General features: G+C 38.8%; 1 protein-coding gene across 18 annotated transcripts in view; it reads left to right on the top strand.

Moving 5' to 3' along the window:
- LOC147364777 (uncharacterized) overlaps window positions 1-27,348 on the top strand; it is a 559,335-nt gene that overhangs the window by 465,201 nt on the left and 66,786 nt on the right. For 15 of the 18 annotated variants that reach the window (XR_015134978.1, XR_015134979.1, XR_015134980.1 and 12 more), the window contains one exon: window positions 5,235-5,705. The exons of the other annotated variants lie outside the window; for them this stretch is intronic. The gene's annotated coding sequence lies outside the window, so the exon portion shown is untranslated. Of the gene's footprint in view, window positions 1-5,234; window positions 5,706-27,348 lie in introns of those variants that run through there. 18 annotated transcript variants of the gene reach the window in all.

Below are 27,348 nucleotides of genomic sequence, written 5' to 3' on the forward strand. Positions count from 1 at the left end.
CATTTGTCTGAGAAAAATGGTAAGCTATCCTATTGAAAGGTACACTAGAAAAGGTATTTGGCAGAAGGTCTGGCTTCACATTACACTTCTATTGTCACCTTAACAGTCAAGAAAGGACTGCTTATTTACAAGAAAATGAAATCCTCAGGCTGCTTCTCAAGCTCCTGCAATAAATCACTGAATCTGAAATGTAGGAAAAGTATGGACCCTGTTTAGATAGGGGAGTTCAGGCGATGTGAGAGCACAGATCTACTCAGGAGGTCTCATTTGTTCTGATTTTTTAGGCTGATCATAAGGGATACCAGAAACAATTCTGAGTTGACAGCCTCTTCTCATCTTTATGACCAAAATTCAGGGAGTATAAAACAAGTTTCGTGCTGATGGCTAACAGCCCATAGGAACCTGTCAAAGGTATCCACAGTCAGAAGAAAACATTCCTGAGTTGCTACTTGTGGGTTGTCCTCTGTCCTCCTGTGGCACTTTCTTGTGCCCAGTTATAACTTGTTCCAAGTGCTGGTAGTTATCCACAATTTTATACATCTTATTTTAGGCAATAGTAGTGTTGAGGTCCTGGTCGCCATGCTCTTCTGCTGTCTTTGTCTATTTACTGTCAAAATGGAGCAGAAGGAAACCAACTGATGCCCTGTGGGTCACTTATGTACCAAATGTGTTCTTCCCTGACTTCACAGTTGCAGAGTAGTTCTGTCTCCCCCCAGCTATCAGGTTCATTTACTCCTACTAGGGTGGTGAATCCTTTCCTTGATTACTGGTCTCTTGGCCAAGGAACCTGAAGGGACTGGGTGACAGCCAAACCTTAAGGTTTGTTCCCTTATAGAAATGTTACTGCTTTGGGAAGCAAGACCTCCAATTTTGATCCAATCACAGTATTGATTTTATTCTTAACATCTTCCAGACAGACATATAAAAACAATTGGCTCAAATCTATTTTAAAATTGAGAGGCTAATAAGAACAAGAAATAGAACAAGAAATAGTTGTTAAGAAAAGAAACTCTAGAATCTAGTCAGTGATTAAGTAAGAACCCAGAGATACGGGTTCAAATTCTGACTCTGCCACCTACTGTCGGTATGAGTGTGGACAAGTCTCTAAATCTTGGTTTAGTCCATTACTAAACAGAGTCAACATTATCTACTCGACAGGATTTTTGTGAGGATGGAATTAGACAGTTACAAAGAAGAGCCTATGCTATAAAGACATTCAATGAAACATTCAATAATGAATGCCAGGCCCTTCCTTTTTGTTTTCTATAATGACCCAAGGATTTCTCTGCAAAAAGAGAATATGCTGTTACTCTGCTTCATCAATTCTCCCCTGTAGCTCTTCCTCTCTTAATTATGATCCAGAATGACCTCTGGAAAAGATAGCCTAGGAAACCACAAAACAAATATAAGAGTGTTTAAATTTTCTCAGTAATAAAAATAGCCAGAGTGACTGGTCTTTCTCAAGAGTCCTTGATGCATGACTAAGAGAATTTTGAAATGTCTTTTAAGTTTTCCTACTAGGGATACAGATATTTTCCCAGCATCCCAATCCTATCATCCAAAGAATTGGGCCTTTTCTCAGAGGATTTTTCAAACCTCCTTCATATGGCTATCTTTGGAAATGAACAAATCTCTTTATAGTGCTGAAGCTTGATATGTGTGTATTTTAATATGAGCACCGTGATGATAGTGAATATATAGATGTATAGATACATGTATACATATTAAGGGGTTGCTTGTTGAAGGCCAGGGCAAGATGAGAGTGGGAAAGCTAGTGCAAGGGGTTGGGAAGACAGAGAAAGAGAGAGGAGGCCACAGAGAGTGGAGAGTTTTCTGTTAATGGAATAGGTGATGTAAGCTGGTGACGGGAGTGGAACTACCTAGTATAAGAACGTTGGCGTTGAGTTTGTATCCCAGCTCTGAAACATGCTAAGCTTTGACTTTCTCATCTGTACAATGGGCATAATGTTAGTACTGACTTTATAGAGCTGCTGAGATGGGTAAACGACAAGATGAATGTTAAGTGCTTTACATGGTGCCAAACACAAAGTAAGCATATATTACATGGAAGTTATTGTTCTTCGTTAATGAAACTTTCTTTCACCTTCCAAAAAGAGACATCCTAAAATGGAACTTGATTTTTGCAGAGCAAAGAAATGTTCCCATTTGAAGTTTCTCACAACTGGCACCTCTGCAGGACACTTATTGCTCTTGACATCCATTTCTACCCTAATCAGTTTCACTTAGATCTACTAGGGTGGCAGTTCCTTTCCTAACCTGTTGATCTCTTGACCAAGGAACCCAAAGTGACTAAGCAGCAACTTTACCTTAAGACTTAATAAAACTCTTGCATTCACTGGTAAAAATGTCCTTTCTCTGAGAAACATGACTTCCATATCCACAAAACCTTAGTTGTATTGATGAGAAGCACAGATTCCTCAAGTGGGTCACTGACAAGGAAGCAGAGTTACTCTTACTTTTGCAATCTATTTCCCAAATCTGTGTATGTTCCTTTTTGATAATATGGCACCACATAAAGGAGAAGGCAACGACAACCCACTCCAGTACTCTGGCCTGGAAAATCCCATGGACGGAGGAGCCTGGTAGGCTGCAGTCCATCGGGTCGCTAAGAGTCGGACACGACTGAGTGACTTCACTTTCACTTTTCACTTTCACACATTGGAGAAGGAAATGGCAACCAACTCCAGTGTTCTTGCTTTGAGAATCCCAGGGATAGGGGAGCCTGGTGGGCTTCCGTCTATGGGGTCCCACAGAGTCGGACATGACTGAAGCGACTTAGCAGCAGTAGCAGCAGCAATGAAGATTGATTTAAGGTACGTGTGTGTCTTCCTCATCTCTAAGCTGGCTCCAGAGTTACACCTTCTCAAGGACAGATAGGGCTTCCATAGCTCTATCAAACCAGATGTCTCTGGGTACTGTGACATGTGATAGATCTGGTGAAGCCTGTGGTCCCAAGCATAGTAATTAGCAGTGCTGGGATTTAATCCAGTTCAGCCAATAGTAAAGCACATTTCAAGGTCAGCTTGTTACTGTTAACTTCTGTGCTATTAAATGGATTACCTGATTTGCTGCCATGTGATACTGGATTCCATGTTGGTGGGTCAAACTCTTGTTTCTTTGAATAGTTGGTACTGGCTGAGACCTAGCACACAGGGAATGCAAACCTATAACCAGAATATGAATTAATTCCTGTCAAGGGAATCATACCCATTTCTGGATGGAAGGGAACCAATGTAGTTAACTTGCCAACATGTGACTTATTTGTCTTGTCAAGGGCTAATGCTGTATTAGAGACTCAGGTTTGTTCTTTATTCCTCAGTTTAGTTCAGTTCAGTTCAGTCACTCAGTTGTGTCCGACTCTTTGCAACCCCATGAATCATAGCAAGCCAGGCCTCCCTGTCCATCACCAACTCCCAGAGTTCACTCAAACTCACGTCCATCGAGTCAGTGATGCCATCCAGCCATCTCATCCTCTGTCATCCCCTTCTCCTCCTGCCCCCAATCCCTCCCAGCATCAGAGTCCTTTCCAATGAGTCAACTCTTCGCATGAGGTGGCCAAAGTACTGGAGTTTCAGCTTTAGCATCATTCCCTCCAAAGAAATCCCAGGGCTGATCTCCTTTAGAATGGACTGGTTGGATCTCCTTGCAGTCCAAGGGACTCTCAAGAGTCTTCTCCAACACCACAGTTCAAAAGCATCAATTCTTCTGCACTCAGCCTTCTTCACAGTCCAACTCTCACATCCATACATGACCACAGGAAAAACCATAGCCTTGACTAGACGGACCTTTGTTGTCAAAGTAACGTCTCTGCTTTTGAATATGCTATCTAGGTTGGACATAACAGTGGCAGCACTAGGCACAGCAGTCTTCATGAATGGAATCCTATACTGTTGGCCCCAAGTGTAGCCTCCATTCTTGTGACCATGGCCATCCCATTAATACACCCATTGTGCCAACTTTAGGGTGACCAGTGATGGGATAACTGATATCATCTGCTCCATACTTCCTTGGAAGTAATATGAAATGCATACTTTGGTCCTAAATGGAGCTATCTGAGCAGTGCAGAATTGGCTCAACTATACTAGGTAAGAGAAAATAATGGCTTGATGAATTGCACGGTGAGTGTGAGAGAAAGAGACAAGTTAAGAAAAGCTTCTAGATTTTCTACCTAGTCATTATGGTGAATAGTGGGTACTTGTGAAGTGGAAAGATGGGCGGAAATGCAGGTTTGGATTACAGGACAGGAACTCAAGAATTTAGTATCAGTCAGTTCAGTTGAGCCACTCAGTCGTGTCCGACTCTTTGCGACCCCATGAACCGCAGCACGCCAGGTCTCCCTGTCCATCACCAACTCCCGGAGTTCACTCAAACTCACGTCCATCGAGTCAGTGATGCCATCCAGCCATCTCATCCTCTGTCGTCCCCTTCTCCTCCTGTCCCCAATCCCTCCCAGCATCAGAGTCTTTTCCAATGAGTCAACTCTTCGCATGAGGTGGCCAAAGTACTGGAGTTTCAGCTTTAGCATCAGTCCTTCCAAAGAAATCCCAGGGCTGATCTCCTTCAGAATGGACTGGTTGGATCTCCTTGCAGTCCAAGGGACTCTCAAGAGTCTTAGTATAGAACATGTTAAATTTGAGCTGCCTGTTAGCCATCCAAATGAAGCTGTTGAGTAGGCAATAGCAACTCAATAAAAAATAAATAAATCAGTTTGGATTTTTAGGGAGGAGGTCATCTGGTGATTTTCTTCAAAACAGTCTTTTTAAGAATAAACCCTCAAGGTGACAGAACAAATACAAGACAAAATCCTAATTGATTTTGCTAACAATGGTTTAATTGAGTCAGCTAGATCAGAGATCTCCAAAGAACATTTACTGGAAGAATTGAGACTCACTGATTTTATTTTAGCCTTTGCATAGCCCTTTGTCAGGATAACATAGTATAGCATTGTTAAGCAGAGAGCGTTGCAAAGTTGTTTGGACGTTTCAAAATTCACATCAGTCTAGCTTGATCCAAAGAAGACAACTTCTCTTTACCAGGAACCCCACAGCCTGCTTACTTGGCATGGGGGGGGCATGGGAGGCCGAGGACTGGGTTACCTCCACTACAGAAGGCAGGAGAGAGGGATTTCCCCCCTTCTCTAAAGTGAATTAACTTGCTGCCTGATTTCAGAGGCTGAGATTCAGCACACAACAGTTTCATACTTTTTTTTACAGAGTGACTCATCAGGACAAGAATGTGGGTAAAGGGACTCTGACGATATTCCACAGCTGTATTATTGTCTCTTCAGCTGCAGCCTGCACTCAAGAGGGCAGGTGGCTCTTGCTGGACTGCATCCAGATTCTCCATCTGATCACCCAGGCAGGGACATGTGACTTTATGTGACTGAAATGTCCTCTTCCTTGGTCTACTTGTTTTCTAGAATATGTTGCTCAATGTGAAATAAACCTTCTGACGTTAGAATTTTTAAGTTTTTTTTGTATTTTGCTTTGTATTTGACTAATTTTTAGTATTTTGCTTCTGCAGGAGTTATTCTTGGCCATTCCCAAAACTAATTGCTTATTAAAATAACTGGGAATATTTTTTTCTTTTTTTAAGAAAATGTTTGCAAGTTTAGTCACCTTATAAAGCTATTATATTATTATTGATTATATCGTTCATAAGGTACTTTTCATCCTTGTGACTCACTTATTTTGTAACTGTAAGTTTTACCTTTCAATCTCCCATCTATTTCTCTCATCCCTCCACTAACCTCCCGTCTGGCAACTACTTATGTGTTCTCTGTATCTATGATTCTATTTCTGTTTTGTTATGTTTGTTCATTCGTTTTGTTTTTCTAAATTTTATTTGTTTTTTAGATCCCATATATAAGTGAAATTATACGGTATTTGTCTTTGTCTGACTTCACTTATTCCATGTTGTCACAAATGGCAAGATTTTATTATTTTGTTAATGGCTGAGTGATATTACATTGTGTGTGTGTTTGCATGTGTGTGTGTGTGCATACATATACATACACACACACACAGCTTTATCAATTCATCTATTAGTGGACACTTAGGTTGCTTCCATATATTGGCTATTGTCAATAATGCTGATCTGAACATCGGAGTTCAGATGTCTTTTTGAGTTAGTGTTTTGATTTTCTTTGAAAGAATACCCAGAAATGAAATCGCTGGATTGCACAGTAGTTCTTGCTTTAATTTTTTTGAGCAGTCTCCATACTCTTTCACACAGTAGCTATACCAATTTATATTCTTACCAATACTGCTCAAGGTTCCCTTTCTCTACATCCTTACCAACACTTCTTATATATTATCTCTTTAATGTTAGCCTTTCTGACAACTGTGAGGTGGTATTTCACTGTGCTTTTGATTTGCATTTCCATGACAATCAATGATGTTAAGCATCTTTTCATATGTCTGTTGGTCATTTGTATATCTTCTTTAGAAAAATGTTTATTCAGGTCCCCTGCTAATTTTGTAATTGAGTTGTTTTTTGCTTAGTGTTGAGTTGTATGAGTTATTTCTATATTTTGGATATTAACTCCTTAACACATATATCTGTTGCAAGCATCTTCTCTCATTCAGTAGGAAGCTTTTTTGTTTTATTGATAGTTTCCTTTGCCATGCAAAAGCTTTTTAGTTTTATGTAGTCACATTTGTTCATTATTGCTTCTGTTTCCCTTATCTGAGAAGATATATCCAAAAACAAAACCCCTAACACTGATGTCATGGAGTATAATGTTTTTCCTTCTAAAAGTTTCATGATTTAAAGTCTTACATTTATGACTTTAAACTGTTTTGAGTTTATATATATATACATATATATATATGAAAGTATATATATATATATAAAAGTAGTCCAATTTCATTATTTTGAATGTAGTTGTACAGTTTTCCTAAGACCATTTATAAGAGTGTTTTTCCCCCATTGTATACTCTTGCCCCCTTTGTTGTAAATTAACTGACCATACAAGTGTAGGGTTATTTCTGGGCTTTTTATTCTATTCCATTGATCTATGTATCTGTTTTTGTCCCAGTACCATACTATTTTGATAACTGTAATTTGAAATGAGGGAGTGTGATACTTCCAGGTTTATTCTTCTTTCTTAAGATTGTTTTGGCTATTTGAGGACTTTTATGTGTCCATATAAATTTTAGAATTACTTGTTTTAGTTCTATGAAAAATACTATTGGTATTTTGATAGGTATTATATTACATTTGTAGATTGCCTTGGGAAATATGATCGTTTTAACAATATTGATTTTTCCAATCCATAGACATACTTTATATTTCCATTTGTTTGTGCTGTCTTAAATTTATTTCATCAGCATCTTATCATGGTTTTTAGGGTATAGTTCTCTTTTACCCCCTTAGTTAGATTTATTCTTAGGTACTTTATTCTTTTTGATGCAAGTATAAATGGAATTGTTTTAATAATTTCTCTGTCTGATAGTTCACTGTTAGTGTATACAACTGCAACAGATTTCTATATATTTGTATCTTGTATATACAAATATATATACAAAAATATAAAAAAATAAATATAAAAGTATATACAAAATATACAAATGTATTTGTATCTTGCATCTTTACTGAATTCATTTTTTAGTTTTAATAGTATTTTGGTAGTGTCTTTAACATTATATATATATATATATATAATCATATACAAATAGTGACAGTTTTAATTTTTCCTTTTCAATTGATTATCCTTTATTTCTTTTTCTTTTATGATTGTTGTGGCTAGGATTTCCAATACTATGTTGAATAAAATTGGTAAGTTCAGTTCAGTTCAGTTGCTCAGTTATGTCTGACACTTTGCGACCCCATGAACTGCAGCACGCCAGGCCTCCCTGTCCATCACCAACTCCCGGAGTCTATCCAAACCCATGTCCATCGAATCAGTGATGCCATCCAACCATTTCATCCTCTGTCTTCCCCTTCTCCTCCAACCCTCAATCTTTCCCAGCATCAGGGTCTTTTCAAATGAGTCAGCTCTTCTCATCAGGTGGCCAAAGTATTGGAGATTTGGTAAGAGTGGGTAGCATTGTCTTGTTCCTGATCTTAGAGGGAATGCTTTCATTTTTTTTTTTTATTGCTGATTATGATGTTGGCTGTGATTTTATCATATATGACCTTTATTTTTTGAGGTATTTTCCCCTCTGTATTCAGTTTGTTGAGAATTTTTATTATAAATAGATGTTGATTTTTTTTTCAAAAATTTTTTTTGCATATATTGAGATGATCTTATGGCTTTTATTGTTTATTAATATGGCATGTGATATTGATTGATTTGTGGATATTGAACTCTCTTTGCATCCCTTAGATAAATTCCACTTGATCATGGTATACAATTCTTTTAATGTATTGTTGAATTCAGCTTGCTAATATTCTGTTGAGGATTTTTGCATCTATGTTCATCAGTCATATTAGACTGTAATTTTCTTCTTTTCTAGTGTTCTTGTCTGCTTTTGGTATCAGTGATGCTTGCCTTGTAGAATGAGTTTGTAAGTACTCCTTTCTCTTTAACTTTTTGGAATAATTTGAGAAGAATGGGCATTAATTCTTTAAATGTCTGGTTAGATTCACCTGTGAAATTGTCTAGTCCTATACTTTTGTTTGTTCAGGATTTTTTTTTATTACAGATTTTAATTTTATTACTGATAATTGGTTTGTTCATGCTTTCTATTTCTTCCTGATTCAGTCTTAGGAGATTGTATGTTTCTTGGAATTTATCTATTTCTTCTAGGTTATCCATTTTATTGTAATAGTAAGTTCATAGTAATCTTTTATGATCCATTGTGTTTCTCTGGTGTCAGTTATAACTCCTTTTTCATTTCTGATTTCTTTATTTTGCATCCTGTCTCTTTTTTCTTGGTGAGTCCAGTTAGATGTCTATTCATTTTGTTTATCTTTTCAAAAAATCAACTCTTAGTTTCTTTTTTAGTCCCTAGGCCATTTATTTCTGCTTTGATTTTTAGTTCTTTAATTTTTATTTTTAATAATTTAAATAATTTTATTTTAATAATAAAATTCCCTGGCCTCTAAGCAGGAATTTCTGATTCTCTAGGTATGAGAAAAAGCCCCAGCAATATGTACTTCATTAAGGTAAATTTTTTGTTAAAATATAACACACAGATAAATTGACAAAATCACATGTGTATAGTTTAAATAATTGTCACAAAGTCTGTACACCCAAGTAACAGTGTCTCACAAAACGAGAGATAAGCCATCACTAGCTGTCCCCTTGCCCCATCTCAGGCATTAACCTCTCCAAAGTAATCACAATACTGACTTCCACTCTTCATGGATTAGCTTTACCAGTTTGTGACTTTTGTATAAATGGTTCATTTTTGTATAAATGGTTCATTCACTGAATATTGTCCCTGATTTCTTTTGCTCAACATTGTGTTTGCAAGACTTTTAAGTCTTTTTTACCTGTGATGATAGTTTGTTCATTCTCATTTTTTATAGTATTCTATGAGTGTACCATTATTTATCCATCCATTTTGTGATTAACTTAAAAAATTTTTGTCTATTATGATAGCAATGCTGTGAAAATTCCTAGCGTGCCTTTTGGTAAAATTATGTATGTGTTTCTGTTGGTTATTTTCCTTGAAGTAAAATTGCTGGTCAGATGGTATGCATGTATTTAGTTTTAGCAGATACTGCCAAATAGTTTTCCAAGTGGTTCTACCAGTTTATACTCCCAGCAATAAACAAGCCTCCACAAACTTGCTAATGTTTCGTTATATGAATCTTTTAAATTTTATCTGTCTTGGTAAGTAATTGTGGTATCTCATTATGGTTTTAACTCAAGTTTGCCTCATGAATGTTGAGAATCTTTTTATTGTTTTTTATCATTTGGTTATCTTTCCCTTGTAAAGACCCTGATCAAATCCTCTGCCTTTTTTTCTAGTGGCATCTGTCTTCTTACCAATTTGTATGAATCCTTTAACTGTTTATGTGTTGAAAATATGTTCTTCTACATTGTGACTTATTTTTTTACTCCCTAATAGTGACTTTTGATTGACAGAAGCTCTTAATTTTTATGTTTTACCTTTTATTAATACTATATGTTTCCTATTTTGGAAATATTTGCCTATCCCAAAGTTATGTTTTCTTCAGAATCCATATTTTTAAAAAGCTCCATGATCCTGATTCATTACTAGGTTTAAGAAATTCCAGTTTTGAGAAGTTGAAATCTATTAAATAATGTTACATACCAGAGGACGTGTTTCAGGTCTGAGTTAATAATAGTGAGGTTTGGTCCAGTGTCAAGAATGTCTTCCCTAAAGCATTAAATAAAGGGAGAGGATTTTAAAAACAAGGTTCAATATTAAGGTCTATGAAGGACGGATGAGGTGGATACAGAGTCAGGGAAAAATAACCAAGTCAGATTGTTGTGTCAATATCAAAATGTGTAAGCAGCATCCAAATTTCAGGGTCACAGGTTAAAAGGGGAGAGGGCTAGTGGAGCAGAGCCCAGTGGGAGATCTCGGGCCTGAGCGCCGCAGCCGTGTCTAGGTATGTCCTCTGTGACCTTCACAGTGCGTGGTTGATCATGTCACCTTCTTAGTGTCCTCCCTGCCTGCTCTGATGTGATCCTAGATCTACTGCTGATTGGCGTTCTAACCCCGTTTTAGAAAGTGATTCTCTTGTGCTATTAAAGAGAAATCCCTGGCTAGTTTTCAGTGGGCTAGGCTAGTAAAATATGTTATAATTTGGGAATTAAAAAAGCTAGTTTTCCATCCCAACTTGACCACTTACATTTTTCAATAAATTCCTAAGTTAATCCTTTTCAAAACAAGTAATATGACCTTTGGAGCTACTTCTAAGACCTCAGGCTGTGGAGTCAGACTTGTGTGGTTCAAATTCTTGCCTGTGATCTTCTGCAAATTACTTAATATCTCTGTGTTTTGGTTCTCTCATTTATTAATTAGAAGTAGTAACAGTATATTTTCCTTAAGGTTTCCATGAGGATCAAATGAGTTAATACATGTAAAGTACTTATAGTTTCTAGCCCATAGGAAGTACTCAATAAATCTTAAATTCTATGAGCTATTAGTCGGTTCGTAGAATCTAAGCCTAATAACTACCTGATTTAATAACATCTGAAATATATTTTTCATTCCTTATAACTAAAAATTTTATCAATGCACAATTAAATTGTTACCTGTTAAGTTATATAAGCCATATATTCAGAAATTCTCAAATATTACTCATATATTTTGAATAATTTAGTCTCTACCCCTTGCTTATTTATAATTTGACTCCAGAGATCTGCAAGTACTATGCAGTGACTATTACTGACTTTCAGGACTTATAGGCCTGAAAATTGGCAGAATCTAAGAGAAGTCATTATCAGGGAAATTCATTCTTAAATACAAAGGATAGTGAGATGCTCCATATCAGCGTTAAAGACTAATGATTGTAACCTTGTCCTTGTTCAAGTGACCAGTGACCCAGGTCTGCGTTTTGGCAATGTAGGAGTTTCTTACACTATGTCGTAAGAAACTAAAGTGTTGATTCCAAAGCTACCAGGAAGGTGTCACCACACAAAATCACAACTACTCCCCCTGATGGCTAGTGCTTAGAATTCCATTCAGAGACTTAAAAATCCCAATCACCTAAAATTGCTCCCTTAGAGCATTTATAGAATGTCAGACCTTAATATTCTCTAACATTTTCTGAAAGCACTTTTCCTAAGGGGTAGGGAAGAAAGTCTTAGGATATAATCTCAAAATGAAAGTTGAAAGGATACCAGAAAGTTGAGGGGGAAATATAGGAAGGAAGAGACACTGAAGGCCAGTTTTGCTTGATTTTGTAATTCTATGTGAATCTAACACTGGTTATCTGCAAACATGGATAACAAGCATATTATTGCCCTAGTATAATATCTAGAATTGACAAATTATCGTTGTCTGAGCTGGGAAGGCCACTGTTTGTCCAACCCAAGAACTGTTTGATCCTTTCTTATGACCTGTCACACCATGTGGTAAGAGAAATGCACTCACCCTACTTCACTGATTCCAGCATTTGAAATTTAGAAAGTCAGAAAAGGTTTAGTTATTGCTACCTAATTCAGATCTGATTTATAAACCTTTTTTAAAAATTCCAGTTTTCAAAGGAATTTCTTTTAGGAGAATGCTAGACAAAATGGCTGTCCAAATGGAAAGAATGGCCTGACTCTGTAGTCAGGCAAGTGATCTCTTTTGTCATGGTGGTTACAGTGGAATCCTTCATAGGGCTCAAAAGTCATCAACAGAGCTCATTCCTGGCAAGCCTCAAGTTTTCTCTGCCCCAGAGAACTACTTTCTAATTACTGAAAACATGATATGGTAGAAACAAATCCTGTTGGCTCCAACTAAGCATATAATTGATTGAAAAGTTCAGTCCTGGTGTAACTCTAAAGACAGAGTCTGTGGGACTGTTGCTGGGAATATGAGAGTGGGTGGGGGCCAGATTTTCTCCTCCTTGTGGGATTTGGGAGTTAAATTACATGTCCTGTCTTTGGAAATTAAGAACTGTTGATATTCAAGGCATAGTAAAGAAACGGCACTTTCAGGAACGGAAGAGTATGTAGGCTAATTGTATCAATATGGCCTCTTGCCCGGAGGGCATTGGCTGCTGCAGCCATTTGATATGACTAAAATGTTAAAATAGCAGATGAACATTTACTAGATGGAAAAAGTTTGTTCTGATGGCCAGTTCCACTCTCTGGGTTGGAAAGAATGTTGGCTTCTTTCCCTGGGGTATGCATAAGATGGAAAGTAAAATGGGCTGTGTGAAGTGGGTGGAGGGTGAAGAGGAAACAAAACTTAAAGCTGCCGAACTCAGAAAGGGTCACGTGAGGGGGTGGAAGAGTTGAACGTCCTTGAAAAGACGGATGGAGGATTTTTCTCAGCCCTTGTCCTGGTGTGCGGTGGTGCTGAAACTCTCACCTGTGAGATGCGGTCAGACACATGCTCAGCTTCACTGGCTGCTGGTGTTTCCTGGGGTGCTGGATCCCAGTTATTCTCTTGGTTTGTCCAAACATGGCAAGAGTTCCTGGGAAACATCAGAGTCCATGACTTAGCCGTTTGGACTGTGAGTCCAAGATATGTCTTTAGCCATTACAGTAGCATATTGTATTTGCAGAGCAGAACCCAGTCACCAGATCAGAGGATGTCTGTTGCTTACGGCATCATTATGACATAGTCAGGCACTCTTCTCTTGGTCGTGAGAGTTATGGAGCCCTGGTCTGTGCTCCAGCTTTCTGATACTCTGCCATCATCTCTGTAGCATCACAAGGCTAAACTGTGCCCCTGGATGTCTTCCCTGAATGGCATCTGGTCTTTGCCCTGGGAACAAAGGCAGAGTTCTGCTCATTCCTGCTTCTGCTGTTCCACTGTCTATGATGATCTTTATGCTTCTTTCCCGCCACTTCCCGGCTCATTCAGTTTATCTCATGTCATTTCAGCAGGTAACCATTGACTCATGAGCAGGGACCTGACTCTGGGAACACAAGAAAGACCTGTAGTAACATCTATCTAGTAAACCTCAAGTTTCTTATCTCTTAGTATGTGGACTTATTCTTCAGAGTTGCTGGGTTTGGTTTTTCTCCACGCCACTCAATAGCTGTGTAGCACTGGGCAAGTTACCTAACATTTCTGTGCCTCACTTTCTTCTTCTTATGATTATTATGAGGATTAAATGAACTAGCACATGAAAGGGCTTAGAATAGACCCTATTATACAATAGGGTAAGCGCTCCATAAATAATATCTATTATTATTCTCGTTTTTTTAATTGTCCAGTATAAGGCCCTGTTTGATATTGGATATCTCTTATTGTCTATTTTCTCTTTATTTACATGTGCAAATTTTGCTATGTTTTGCTTCTCTGTTTTGTTGTTCCAGACATGGTACCTTAAAATGGCAGCTGGCTGTTTACACTTTGAACAAGAGAATCATATCTTTTACTCTCTCTGTGTACTACACAGCCTTACCTATCAAAGCTAGACATACAAAGGGTAGCCTCAAAATGCTTGTTAATTGAATGAAGTTTTAGTATAAAGAAAGATCTCTTAGTGATAGCTTACACTGACATGTCCTCAGTAGAATGGCCCCTGTACTTTGTAGTTGTCTCCATGTCTTTCTCTAATAATCTTGGTCCTACCTCTCTTAAATATTCCTTCTTCTAATCCCTGAGTGTCTTTTCCCACTAGATAGAACCAGTGTCAAGGAATATCCTGTAACACATTGATACCATTTGGAGTTATCTTTAAGGCCATAAACCTGTCCTTATGAACTTCCAGGGCTTTCCTTTCACAACCGGTTTAGTCAGACTCTCCATGTCACCATCATTTATCTTTCCAAGCATATATCGATTTTCCATGTGCTACTGCTCCAGCTGTCACATTTGGGAGGTCCTAATAATAATAATGTACATGGAACTTTGATGCACCAGTTGCCTGCAGTAGTCAAGTTTACAGGTAGATGGAAATCATGCTGAGGTTTTAAAATTTTGACCAGAATCAGTGAGTGGTCCAGGACTTACCAGGTCCTCAAACTCCATGTCGAGTTCCCTTCCTTCCATGCCAGGCTGTTTCTTCTGCAATTGACACACTGAAATTGTAATAAGTAGGAAGAGAGCAGGGTCATGTGTATGCAAAATCACATAATCATCTCTTAAAATGAGCCTTGCCCAGAAAACAGTCTCTTTGCCAACTTGACTAGCCCTAAGAAAAATTATTTAGGAGTCTTAGGAAATATCTCCCCCAAAAGAATGTTAGAAAGTGTGATTTCTGAGTCAGGATTGAGAGGAAGAGGCCTTTGCCTTCTCTGGGGTCTAGAGGCAATAGAGTTATTTCATGGAAGGGACTTCTTCCCTCATCAATGGAAGCGTGACTGGTATGGATGACCTGTTATCTGCTCTCTGTTCAGGTGTATAAAGAGCCGTTCCTCTGGCATGAATATCCACAGCTGCAGCACACAGAAGGCTGAGTAGACATGGTCAGAGACCACATTCATGTTTCACAGAGAGTACCATGAATCCAGGGTAGGGAGTCATGCTGGACAGAGCTCATCCGCCCCCTGCCTCCTTTTCCTCCATCTTTATAATTGTCCTGACTCTGGCCACGGTGGCCTCCATGCTATATCTACAGCTATGGATCCAAGTAGGTCATTACTGCCACCTTGGCCCACTACATGGCAAAGAGCAATGCTGTTCTTACACACTTACAAACTGCCTTGGCGGGATCTCGCTTCCTCGGCTGCTTCTTGGACAGATGAGAGTTGTCCTGCCCTCCCCTCCCCTCCCTGAGAGCACTGGGCTTCCATGAAGCCAACTTTGACAATTGAATGGAAGGGACTACAATGGACTCTTCTCTCTTCTGCCTCCTGTTCTCATAGGGCCTCCCTGCCCAGTGGGCAGTCAGCTATGTTTCCGATCAGCAATGGCCAGGGGACTAATGCACAGCCTCACCTTTGTTCTTCTTTTTCCTGTGTCACATTTCCCATTTCCCCCACACTATTCTACGAAGGAGCAGCACGTGTGAGTTTTTACTTTCATTTCTGTTATTAGAAATCAAAGTACAGAGATGCCAGACAAGGTCAGATCCTGAAATAAAATCATTAAACCCCATTCACTCCAATCCAGACTGGCTTCCAACCCTACCACACCACCAAAGGCCTTCATGTCACAAAATCTTCATTTCCTTTGATTTTTAAGCGCACAAACTGAGGTGTCTAAACATAAACCCTTGGCTTCTTGTTTCTTTTTAAATCCGTCTGTTTGAGAACTGTCCCTATAGGAGCAGAGCATCCTCTATCTTCTGGGACAGCTTATTACATCTTTTGTTGCTGTACAGTTACTCAGTTGAGTCCGACCCTGTGGACTGTAGCATACCAGGCTTCCCTCTACTTCACTATCTCCTGGAGTTTGCTCAAACTCATGTCCATTAAGTTGGTGATGACATCCAACCATCTCGTCCTCTATAATGGCTATTACGTGGTTGTAAAATTTTCATAGCAGGCTAAAATTGTCCTCAGCCCACTTGGAACTTCTATCCAATGGTTTAACCATGCTCTCAATAATTACAGAAACCATTATTTAGCCTTGTAAAGTCAGCGAGCTACCCTGATCCTTTCAAAATTTCTGGTCTCTAAAAATATTATCCCCAATTTCTTCAACTGCTCCTCATATATTATTTTTTTGAGCATGCTCATAATTCAGTTTTCGCAAACAATTTTCCAAGGCTTCAAAATATATGTGACCCAAAGATAAAATATGGGGCCCCTTGAGAGTAATAAAAAGAAAACTACACCAAGACACTTTTTTACAGGGTAAATGCCCTTTGATTGGTGGCATGTGTGAGCTCACATGAGGGCAGCAAGTTGGGGACAGAGGGTTCAGTGGGCAGTAGTGTATCCTGAGTCTTTGGTTTAGATTTGGGAGAGGCTGAGTGTTTATAGTCTATAGTGTAAGTTTTTTTTTTTTTTTTCCTCCCACAAGGAAAGTGTATGTGGAACTAGCTCTTAAGAAGTAATAAGCATTGTGGTTCAACCTCAAGAGTTTATGGTCTTAGAAATCAGAGCAGGAAGCTGATATGAACGGTGAGAGATTAGGGCATGTGTGATTTAAATCATTCACTCTGAGTCAGTATTGATGGTGGGAAAGGCATATATTCTTCCACAGTAAGATGATAAGGAATAAGATTTTTTTGTGCTGAAGGAAGGTAGGATGTTAATTCTTCCCCATCCTTGGCATATGTATGCTTTGGGCACATGGGAGTGTCCAAAACAGCGTGCTATGACCTTGAAGTCCCTGCTTGACATTCCAGGCTTAGACACCAGCCTGTCAGAAGAGTTCTGCTCCATTTTACCATGTTTAGAGACCGATCTCTGAGTCCTGTGCCCAGGAGGGGAAGTGTATAAACATAGCAGAGGTAAAAGAGCCCTCATTCACAGCGTGAGACATTTCCTTGATGAGTTGTCCACACGTCTGGTCTATATTTAACTGCCTCCTGCCATCACAGCATATTAGAAATGAAACTACCCTGACAACCAATGTAGGGGCTGCATACAACCCAACTGATGAGACATGTCAGTCTGGTGTTTTGCATTTTGAATAAAGGTCTTTAATGGCTGCAATGTAGCTGGCACTTGTTAAAAAATATAAGGGCCCACTGACTAACTTTGATGATGGGAAAAATATATAATATAACCACATATATGGGGAGAAGATATATATTAAAAGTCTCTAAGTCATAGATTATTTTCTGAGCATCTTATATGAAATATCTCCTAAGTTTCCTGGGATAAGTGTTAGATTCCTCTCCGTTATTCCTGAAGGTGTTCTTAGGACCATTGCCAATAGTTCAGAAACTTGGGTTGTGGCCTGATGGTGACCTGGTTTGACAAAATAATCACCTCTCTGGCCCCAGCATCCCCAGCACTGAGATGGAACCCTCTCTCTGGCCATCAGTTATGTATTCTGTCTTCATATTGCTCTGTTAGGAAAATCTTCCCAAGAATAAAAAAGTTGTTTACCTGAAACTCATGATATTTGTCCAGAAAAGGTCAACAGAGACCAGATCAAATCTGACTCTGGTTTCCCAAGTCACATGGGGACTTCCAGAAATCAGGGTAGGAGCTGTGGACAATTGCAATTTGGCTCAAGTTTAATAAGATCACCATGGCGCAAGAATGCTCCAGCTGACATCTGACTTAGCTACTCTTCCAACCTTTATGCCCTAATCCAGTGCATTCGACCTAGCTCTTCCCTGTTCTCTGATTTCAATGTAGAAACTGTGTCCTGTTGAATCATTATGGTAACTGAGGAGGTCTATTCTCTTGTTTGTTCTAGGCCAGTTCTTTTTCTGAGAGACTCCTGATCTTCCTTTGCTCCATCTCCCTTGTTGTCTCTTGACTTTACCTTTCTTTCCCAAAGAAAATCACATCTGAAGGATCTGCAGTCAAATGTTACTTCATGAAAAATGAATACAAGGCTTATATAGCAAGTCCATAGAATTTCTGTTGAGTTGAACAGAAAAGGCATCAGAACTCACTTCACTGAAGGGTTACCCTAGGCAGTTCAGTCTCTTTTTGTCCAAAAATTCTCAAAAACTAGGACCTCACAGTGTTGGCTGGTTCCATCATTTTATCATTGGGCAACTCTGATGGTTAAAAGAACTATTTTTGATTATTAGCAGAAATAACTTCCCTGTTTTTCTGACTGCAGGACTAATTTTTCTGCTTGGAATTATACAGAAATAGTCTGTTTCTAATTCCACAAAGCAGATAAAGTATGTAAAGATAGTCCTAAAGCAGCCACTCCCTTCCTCTCATCCTTTCCACTCCCTTCCTATTCCCTCCCTCTGTGCACACATGTGCTCATGTGTGCGCGCGCACACACACACACTCTCTCTCTCTCTCTCAAACAATTATCTATTGCCTTCTCCAGGCAAAATAAGCTCAATTATTAAACATATTTGTCATATGACTTGATAAACTGTCATGTAGCTCACCATTTTGGTTGCTGACTTGAAACATACTTGATTAAGTCTTGTTTCTATAGCCAATTTAGCAAAGAGGGTAAGAGTGAGAAAGAAGGGTTGAGGGACTCATGTTTATAGAACACCAGATTCTTCAAATATCTGGCTCAATTCCAGTTTTAATGGGCTGCTCCACCCTTGGCTTAATCTACCCACAAATCACAGTTAAACCCAAATACAAAAAGGCTTCATTGCTTTACCCTGACCCACTAATAGTCTGGGGACTCCTGGCTTCTCCTGCCATGATTTTGCTCCTCTCCTTGGATTTTCAGTACTTGGCAGTCATCTTTCCTCTGTAAGACAGTTGGGTTCAGTTCCATTCTTTCTGTAGCTACACTGGAGATCTGGAGTAAGAACTTTAATCTTTAACTCCAGGACTGAAGACTAGAATTCATGTCCTAGGCATTGAGCCAGCAAAAGCTGCTGGACCCACTAAGGGGAAATATTTGGGGGTGGGGAGATGTGGGAGTTAGGGAAGGGTGTAGATTAGGAAAGAAAAATTGTTCTGTACTGGCCACATACTGGTTTTATAGAGATTTATTCAGAAAATATTGGGTCGCTGATCCTCTTGTAGTTAATTCTTTTATGGGAATAGGAGTGTGGTGTCATGAAAATTGCTAAATTGGAAAATAGAAAACTGTTCATGAAACTTCTAATATACTGTCTTGCCTCTCATCTATGGAAAAGGACAAAGGTATAGACTGGAAGTTTTGTAAGGAGGTTGTAGTGCTAAGGCTGTATAATTCTAAGGTTTTAACACATAGAGTTTGTGGGATAATAAGGTAAATTAAAAGAAAATCTCCAGGACTGAGGCAGTTAAGTAGCAATTCCACATTAAAAAGCATTTGTTGAATATTTAACATTAAGTAGGTATTAGCTGTTAATCTTTAGCCAGGTTGGTTTCAATATTTGACATTCAAATTAAATAATCATACCACATTTAATAATAAAGTCACTCTATGTTAAACAAATACTGCTTGGTTATTGAAACCATATGTTGCTCTAACCGCATTGTGAGGGATTCACATGTTTTCAATAACCAGCTGATCTTTATTTCATATAGAGCATAATGTACGTACTGTACTATGAAAAGTAGAGAAAAGTATTTATATCCACCCCAAGTGATTATTTTAAGATAAATGTATTGGGTTTGACTTTCCTACTGATCCACCCACCTAATGATCTATTTACCCATGGTATAGGTGCTGTCAGTGAAGGAGTTTTGCTTGTAACAGCCTGTCTTCCTGAATCTTACTATGTTGTACCTGAGTTGCCTGAGTTGAATAGATTACAATTACTGCCAGTTAACTGTTCCCTTTGCCCAAGCAATACCAAGAAATTTTATTGAATTGATTCACAGGAATGCAAACATTTCTATTTTTAATGTCTCTCTGGGATCATAAAAGATATTGCTTTAAATGAAATATTTCCATTTCTCTTCTCTCATTCTAGCAAAATTAGTAGTCACCAGATATGATAGTATGAATGAATTCTTACTGATTCATTGAACTCCATTTTCTCAAGTACCAGAAATTTGTGTTTTAGTATGAATGTTATTGACAATGTATTTGGAGACCTTGTTTATACCAATGATGTTCCAGTTAGAGGGCAAGGATGAATGACAAGAAAAATGCATCAATGTTAAGATATTTTAGTGTGTTTCCAGCCTACTCTTAGGTGGAACCTCTTGGGGAAGCATGCAGGATTGCAAGAATCAAGTATCTCATTGAACTGCTATGCAAAATCATGTTTTAAAATCTGCTAATCATGAAAATTCTGTGAAGTGCATGAGATTGGAGATGAACGTACATTTTTTGTTGTGTTTAACATTAGCAATGATGGGCACTAGAAAAAATCTGTGGAAGGGGCTTTCAAGATTGTCTAGTCACGCCCACATTTTAAAGATGACCAATAATCCAGAACTTTTAAAGTTTTGCGGGGAGGGAGGAGGGAGGAGGGTTCAGGATGGGGAACACATGTATACCTGTGGCGGATTCATTTTGATATTTGGCAAAACTAATACAATTATGTAAAGTTTAAAAATAAAATAAAATTAAAAAAATAATAATAAAGTTTTGCCCCAAAATCACATAGGTAGTTAGTAGTAGAGTTTGCAGCCAAACCCAGGACAGATCATTCAATCTTTATACCATATTATATGGCTATCAAAATCTGTTTGTCTTTTTAAATCAGAATAAAAAACTTATTCTTCTTTTTAATCAGCAAAGTGAAAGCAGTTATGTCTCGATCTTTCCATCCTGCTCCCAGAATGACCTGTGAGCACATTTTTGTCTTATAATTGTCTACTGTTCTATCCCATCCTTGAAATCAGGTATCTGATGGTATGAACTTTGACAGAAAGACAGAGAGATCAACAGTGACCAAGGATTGGTTCATCCTGGTGTCTTCATTTCTGAATCTCCTTCTTCTATCATAGAGGCCATATCCTCTGCTTTCTGATATTTAACTGTGGCCTGAATTTCTCATGGATGTGGTATCATTTATCAGTACACTGAGGATGTAACACATAAGTTATCCCAGGACCTGAAGTCATTCTTCAAATTTAGGCTAAGTCTGTACAATCAATGGATAACTCTTTCTAGAATCAAACAAAAGAATATATGAGATGATCAGAGGGATTTGAACTCTGACCAGATATATGATAAAACTAAGGAACTACTGTTAATTTTTGAGTATGTGGTAGGTTGATTAATGATCCCCAAAGATGTTCAATGGAGAAGGCAATGGCACCCCACTCCAGTACTTTTGCCTGGAAAATCCCATGGATGGAGGAGCCTGGTAGGCTGCAGTCCATAGTGTCGCTAGAGTTGGACACGACTGAGCGACATCACTTTCACTTTTATGCATTGGAGAAGGAAATGGCAACCCACTCCAGTGTTCTTGCCTGGAGAGTCCCAGGGACGGGGCAGCCTGGTGGGCTGCCCTCTATGGGGTTGCACAGAGTCAGACACGACTGAAGCGACTTAGTGGCAGCAGCAACAGCAGCAAAGACGTTCATGTCCTAGGTTTTGGTACTTGCCAATATGTACCAAACAAGGGACTTTGCAGATATGGTTAAGGATTGACCTGAACTATGTGGGTAGAACCTAAATGTAATCCAGCAATCTTTAGAAATGAGAAGTAAGGAAGTCAATGAAGAAAATACGACTGAAGCAGATGTCAGAGTGATGTAGCCATGAAATTCCATTAGCTTTTAGGAGCTGGAAGAGGCAAGGAATGGATTCTCCTGTGGAGACCTGAAAAGGAATGAGTCCTACCTGATGACACCTTGAGTTTATCTCCCTTGAGACTCATTTCCAATTTCTGACCTTTAGATCTATAAGAGAATAAATTTGTGTTTTTATAAACCACTAAGTTTGTGATAATTTGTTACAGCAGCAATAGCAAAATATTGCAGTGCAGCCAAGTGTACAGGAGAAGGCAATGGCACCCCACTCCAGTACTCTTGCCTGGAAAATCCCATGGACAGAGGAGCCTGGTAGGCTGCAGTCCATGGGGTCGCTAGGAGTAGGACACGACTGAGCGACTTCACTTTCACTTTTCACTTTCATGCATTGGAGAAGGAAATGGCAACCCACTCCAGTGTTCTTGCCTGGAGAATCCCAGGGACAGAGGAGCCTGGTGGGCTGCCGTCCATTGGGTCACACAGCGTTGGACACGACTGGAGTGACTTAAGCAGCAGCAGCAGCCAAGTGTACTGTGGCTCTGTTTTTAAAGCTTTTGTCTTTTACAGGTTCATATTACAATATTTCCAGAGGAATAAAGAAAAGTCTTAGATTTGCTACAAGATAATCCAGTGTGTATGATGGAAAGAGCGTATGTGGGGGGAGTATTAATGAAGCAAGGCTGGAGATGAGTTGATAATTTTGAAACTGGATAATAGGTGCATAAACATTTATTATCTCCTTGGTTTTGAATGTTTCTCTGTTTCCAAAAGTAGAACTAAAGAGAATATGAAGACACATTTTCTAACTAATTCTTCCCAGTGCTGAATTGCCTGGTATAATCTTTGTCTTCCCTAATTTTTCTCTTTCCCTTATCTTGATGTTCTAAATAAATAAAGAAGAAAGTGTTCTGATATAACTTCTAATAGCCTGGAAAAGCTGATAGAAGGGTGGGGTAGGTAGTTATCAGAGGATAGCCAGTTCTTATTTGGATAAATCCATTGGCCTTGGAACTCGATGGTGTTGATGGATCTTTCATGTAAATGAAAACTGTATTGAAAAGATAGCAAATTCCACTATATCTGCTATCCATGATGGAGTTATTTAATTTGGCATTTTTATACTTATATGACATATACTAGAAAAACAAAACCAGTCCCACTTCCTTTGTTTTTCCTAGATAAGAATTTTAAGACATATTATCAGAGCAATATAATGCCTATTTTGCTTTCCTTTACATGGAAAAGTTTAAAACAGTGGTTCTCAGTAACAGCTGTAGGTCAAAATTAACTGTGGAGTTTTGATTTTTAGTATAATTTATAAGGTCACATCCAGAACAAAAATCAGACACTTTGAAACAACAGAGAATAGATTTTTAAGTAAAGAAGTGATACGATCAGATTTTGTTATAGAAAGAGAGTCTTTATAGCAGTGTGAAAGGTGAACTATAATGAAGAAAAACAACAAAGTGCCCAATTAAGGGATTTTTATAGTAGAAAAGTAAGAAATTATGTGCAACTGAAAGAAGGGAGTATAGGAGTTAGAAAACAGGAGATGAATCCTGAAAGATTTCTGAGATAGAAACAATAGATGTGGGTTATTTAAATAATGTGATGAAATGAGTATGGAAGATGTATAAGCCAGGATAATTCTTGTTTCTGCTGTGATAACAAATAGAAACACCGAGGCAGCTCTTCTCTACCTTCCTCCGTCCTTCCTAGTGTAAGGAAGAATATTCCTTCTGAAGGATCCTCATTCCTCTTTTTCCAGTAAGACAGGGAGTGGGACAAGCTTTTCATGGTCTTATGCAATTTGGTTGTCAAGACAGAAAAACACAATTAGAAAAGTTCCTGGGAAGAAGCAAAAGATGTAGAGATTTGCCTACGCTAAGTGACTGGGTCCTTTATTCCTCTTGATCCCCTCACTGTGGTGATTCCAAACACGTAGCACTCTGCTCGTGTTCATTCCTATCCACTTGCTGTCAATGGCAAATTCCCAGTCAACTAAGTCTCCCACTGAACTGGAGGGTTTCCAGCAGCTTTCTGGACATGAGCGTCTGGCCATGCTTTTTCTGCCTTCCTCTTCCCCTAAACCAAGTGTCTGGTCCTTTTCTATTTCCTAAAATAAATCACAATTTTAAGCATAAAAAGTTTGGAATGAGAACATGCATTTTTTTCCTTATATTTTGCTGTTGTTGTTCAGTCACTAAGTCATGTCCGACTGCAACCCCATGGACTGCACACCAGGCTCCACTGTCCTCCACTGTCTCCTGGAGTTTGCTCAAATTCATGTCCATTGAGTTGCTGATGCTATCCAACCGTCTCATCCTCTGCCAATCTCCTTCACAGCTGAAGAGTGTCTAAACAGGGAATAACTATTCACAGCCCAATTAACAAAAGCTCTAGATATTCTTTTACTATCAAATGTAACAACTGAATTTTCCTTAGTTTACTTCAGCCAGAACATCCTGTAAGGAAGTGATACCAAAAATTCGTGAGTACAAGTGTACTGGATGAGGATTTCAACAGAAGCCTAACTTTTGTCAACATTTTCATAAAAAAAAGAAGGCTTGCATGAAAATGTATGATGGTACTTAAGTTCATAATTTCCTGTGCTTTGTAGTGAGAACAGGACTCCAGTAAATGATTTTGGTAAAACTGAGTCTTAATAGATTTCTCCATTTAAGGGAAAACACTAACTCTGTCACTTTTGATGCCAAAAATTGATGATGACTCACCATAGCTGGATGGATACCTTGGGAGTGAGTGGAAGACAGTGAAAGGCCGTATGGCTGTATCTTGGGCCATTCCTTTTGAAGTTTGAAGATGACGCAGTATAATATTTTGTTATCGTTTACTGTCAGCCTGTTCCTCCGTTATTAGTCAGAACCTATGTTGACCAACTTTGCTAAATATAGCATTATGTTCTTTCCACATGTCTTAGAAGAGGAAAAGTAGAGTAGGTAATAGTATGTGTCAGACTACTCGGTTACCAGTTTGTCTTCTCTGAGTGAAAATTGACTAGAACACTTCTGGCATGCCCTTTCCTCAATCTGAAGGAAAAGTGTTGACACAGGGAGTTCCTATGGACTGTTTTAACAATAGGAGAATCTTTAGGGAGAACTGTGATACTAATTTCTACTTAAAGCCCCAGCAGCTTATGCAACGGTGCCCCTCAGTTTCCTCACAAAGTTTCCCAGAAACTTTTTCATGGATATGGCTTTTGCTGTGAAGGCAGGCTTGGCCCTCTGTGTGTGCCAATCAAGGCTTTGCACACTAGAGCTTAATGACCACAGGAGAGAATACAGCTGGCCCTTCCAGCATATTATTGGTAACCATTAACATAAGATATTCTTTGCCTGTGCGATTCGTCCTGATCTACCTCTAGACACTTTCCTCTTCTAACATCAGTGATGGCCTTGCCATTTAGAAAATGACCCATTTTTCCCATTCTAGTCTTCAAAATACCATGAGTATAGTTTAAGTGATGACCGTAGTATACTCATATGTGATTGCTCTGGTTCCTTCTCATACTCAACGGTTAATACTGTTTTGACTTTTACTCTTGCTTTCAAATAATGGAATTTATTAGGCACCTAGATATAAAAATGATGCAACCTCTGCCTGTTGATGGTTATAATCCAGTTAAGTTATTTCATGTTCTTTATTCTTGCCTATTACTAAATATTTTGATCTACTCATTGGGAGAAGTTCATACCCATTATCTTGCATTAAAGTATGAATGAGTTTCCAATTCAGTTAAAGCAAAATTCAAGAATATGGAGATATCTGGAATTTGGTCTCTCATTTTAGGCTTACTTTGAAAGCCTGAAAATTGAAAAAAATCATAACTCTTATTGTATAACTATTAATGCTGAATTTTAGATATTATGTAATCAACTTTTGTTGTTCTATGACAAACATCATTATAGCCAATTTTAGAAAATTTTACTTCATCACACTTTTACTATATGTGCTCTTACCTAATCGTAATTCCAATCACACAGCCCTCAATACCTATAGTGTTAATAGCAATCAAACTTCTTTGACTAATCACTGTGTGCCAAGTGCAGTGCCCAGCAACTGAAATTTATTAACCTCCATAATCCTCATTAAAACCCTACTCAGTAGGTTCTTTTATTATTTCCATTTTACAGATGAAAAAGTCTTACAAAAATTAATCAACTTAACCATGTTTTCATCTCTAGACTCAGGTATGGATTTACAGCATATCCTTGTTGCTGCCATGTTTTACTGCCTAATAATGAAACTGGAAAGTCATGGTCAAGCTAGGATGATGAGCCTTAGGAGACTTGTTTTATAAGTGCTGAAGCAACTCACTGATATTCTTGAGGAGAAGGATCAATGAGTATAAAAACGTGACTTTTGGTACCCACAGAAGAAAGCATGTTGTAGCAAAGGTCTCTGGGTTTCAGAATCAACCACGCCACACTGCATCCTTTCCCTTGTTAAGTGTCAGGGACTTCACTGTTACACCTCTGAATCTCTCTCTTCTCCTAAAGAAGCTGGAGTTGGAAAAAGTAGTCTCTAATTCTGGAAGGACAGACTAGGTTGAGGCTATGGCCTCCTGGGATTATTTGAAGTGAGCACCAGTTGTCCACTATGTTACCTCTCCCAGCATTGTCTGCTTCAGATTCATCTGAGCAAATGGATGCCAAGAAATTTGCCAGACATTGTAACCTGCATTTTCACAGTTAATGCTTTCGATAGCTCTATCCTTGCTTTAAAGAGGATGTCATTGAGGCTTTGGTGGTGAGATGACTTGCCAGTGATGTGATTAGATCTAGGGAATGGCTGACAGGAAACACTAGTTCAAATCCTCGAGTTCTAAGCCCTACAGGCATTACCAGGCACAAGCACTCCTTCTACACACCTCTGAAAACAAACCGGAATGCTCAGGTTGTTTTGAAGTTCATTGAACTCTCTGGAATTTCAACATTTGGGTAGTTCATTTGATCATGCTTTAAAGGAAATTAAGGTTTGCGCTTTCCCTTTGAGAATAAAATGCTTCCACCGAGTAGTGTTTTCAGAATTTCCAGTGTCCCGTGACCTTAAAAGTTAAAGAAACCATTTGCTATTTTGGAGTATTCACAGCATAGAGAGCAGGAACCCCTTCTGGCATTTTCACCTACCAGTCTGATGGACCCTGGGTCCCATGATTTTGTGATAACGGTCTTTGTGACCACATCCTGTCCTGTAAAACTGGCTCCAGCTAAGACCTGCCTTGTGCTTTGAGTATTTTTGAGTCAGTGGGATTTGTTTTCTGTTAAACTGATTGCTCACAAGGGAGGGGAAGGAGACAGAACCACCTCGCTTTCCTCTAATGGTCTGACCAGTTTAAGTGAATTGGAGCCCACAGAGAGGTCTCACTTTCCAACTTCCAACTATCAAAGTAGGCAGTAGGTCCATGGGTGTGTTTGGAAAGGGCAGCTGCCTGGTGCCTTCAGAGCAGTTGAGTGGGAGCAGTGAAAGGAAAGCCAGCCTGGGGAGACACACAGGTGTCCTGTTTCATCTGGAATTCAGGCTAGGCTGTTTAAAGGTCATGCTCAGAAGCTGAACCAGTGACCCACAGTTCGATTCCT

This window comes from Bos grunniens, chromosome 10 (genome assembly GCF_055505025.1).
Source record: "Bos grunniens cultivar Pamir isolate PY7600 chromosome 10, Bosgru_T2T1.0, whole genome shotgun sequence".
Taxonomy (NCBI): Eukaryota; Metazoa; Chordata; class Mammalia; order Artiodactyla; family Bovidae; genus Bos; species Bos grunniens.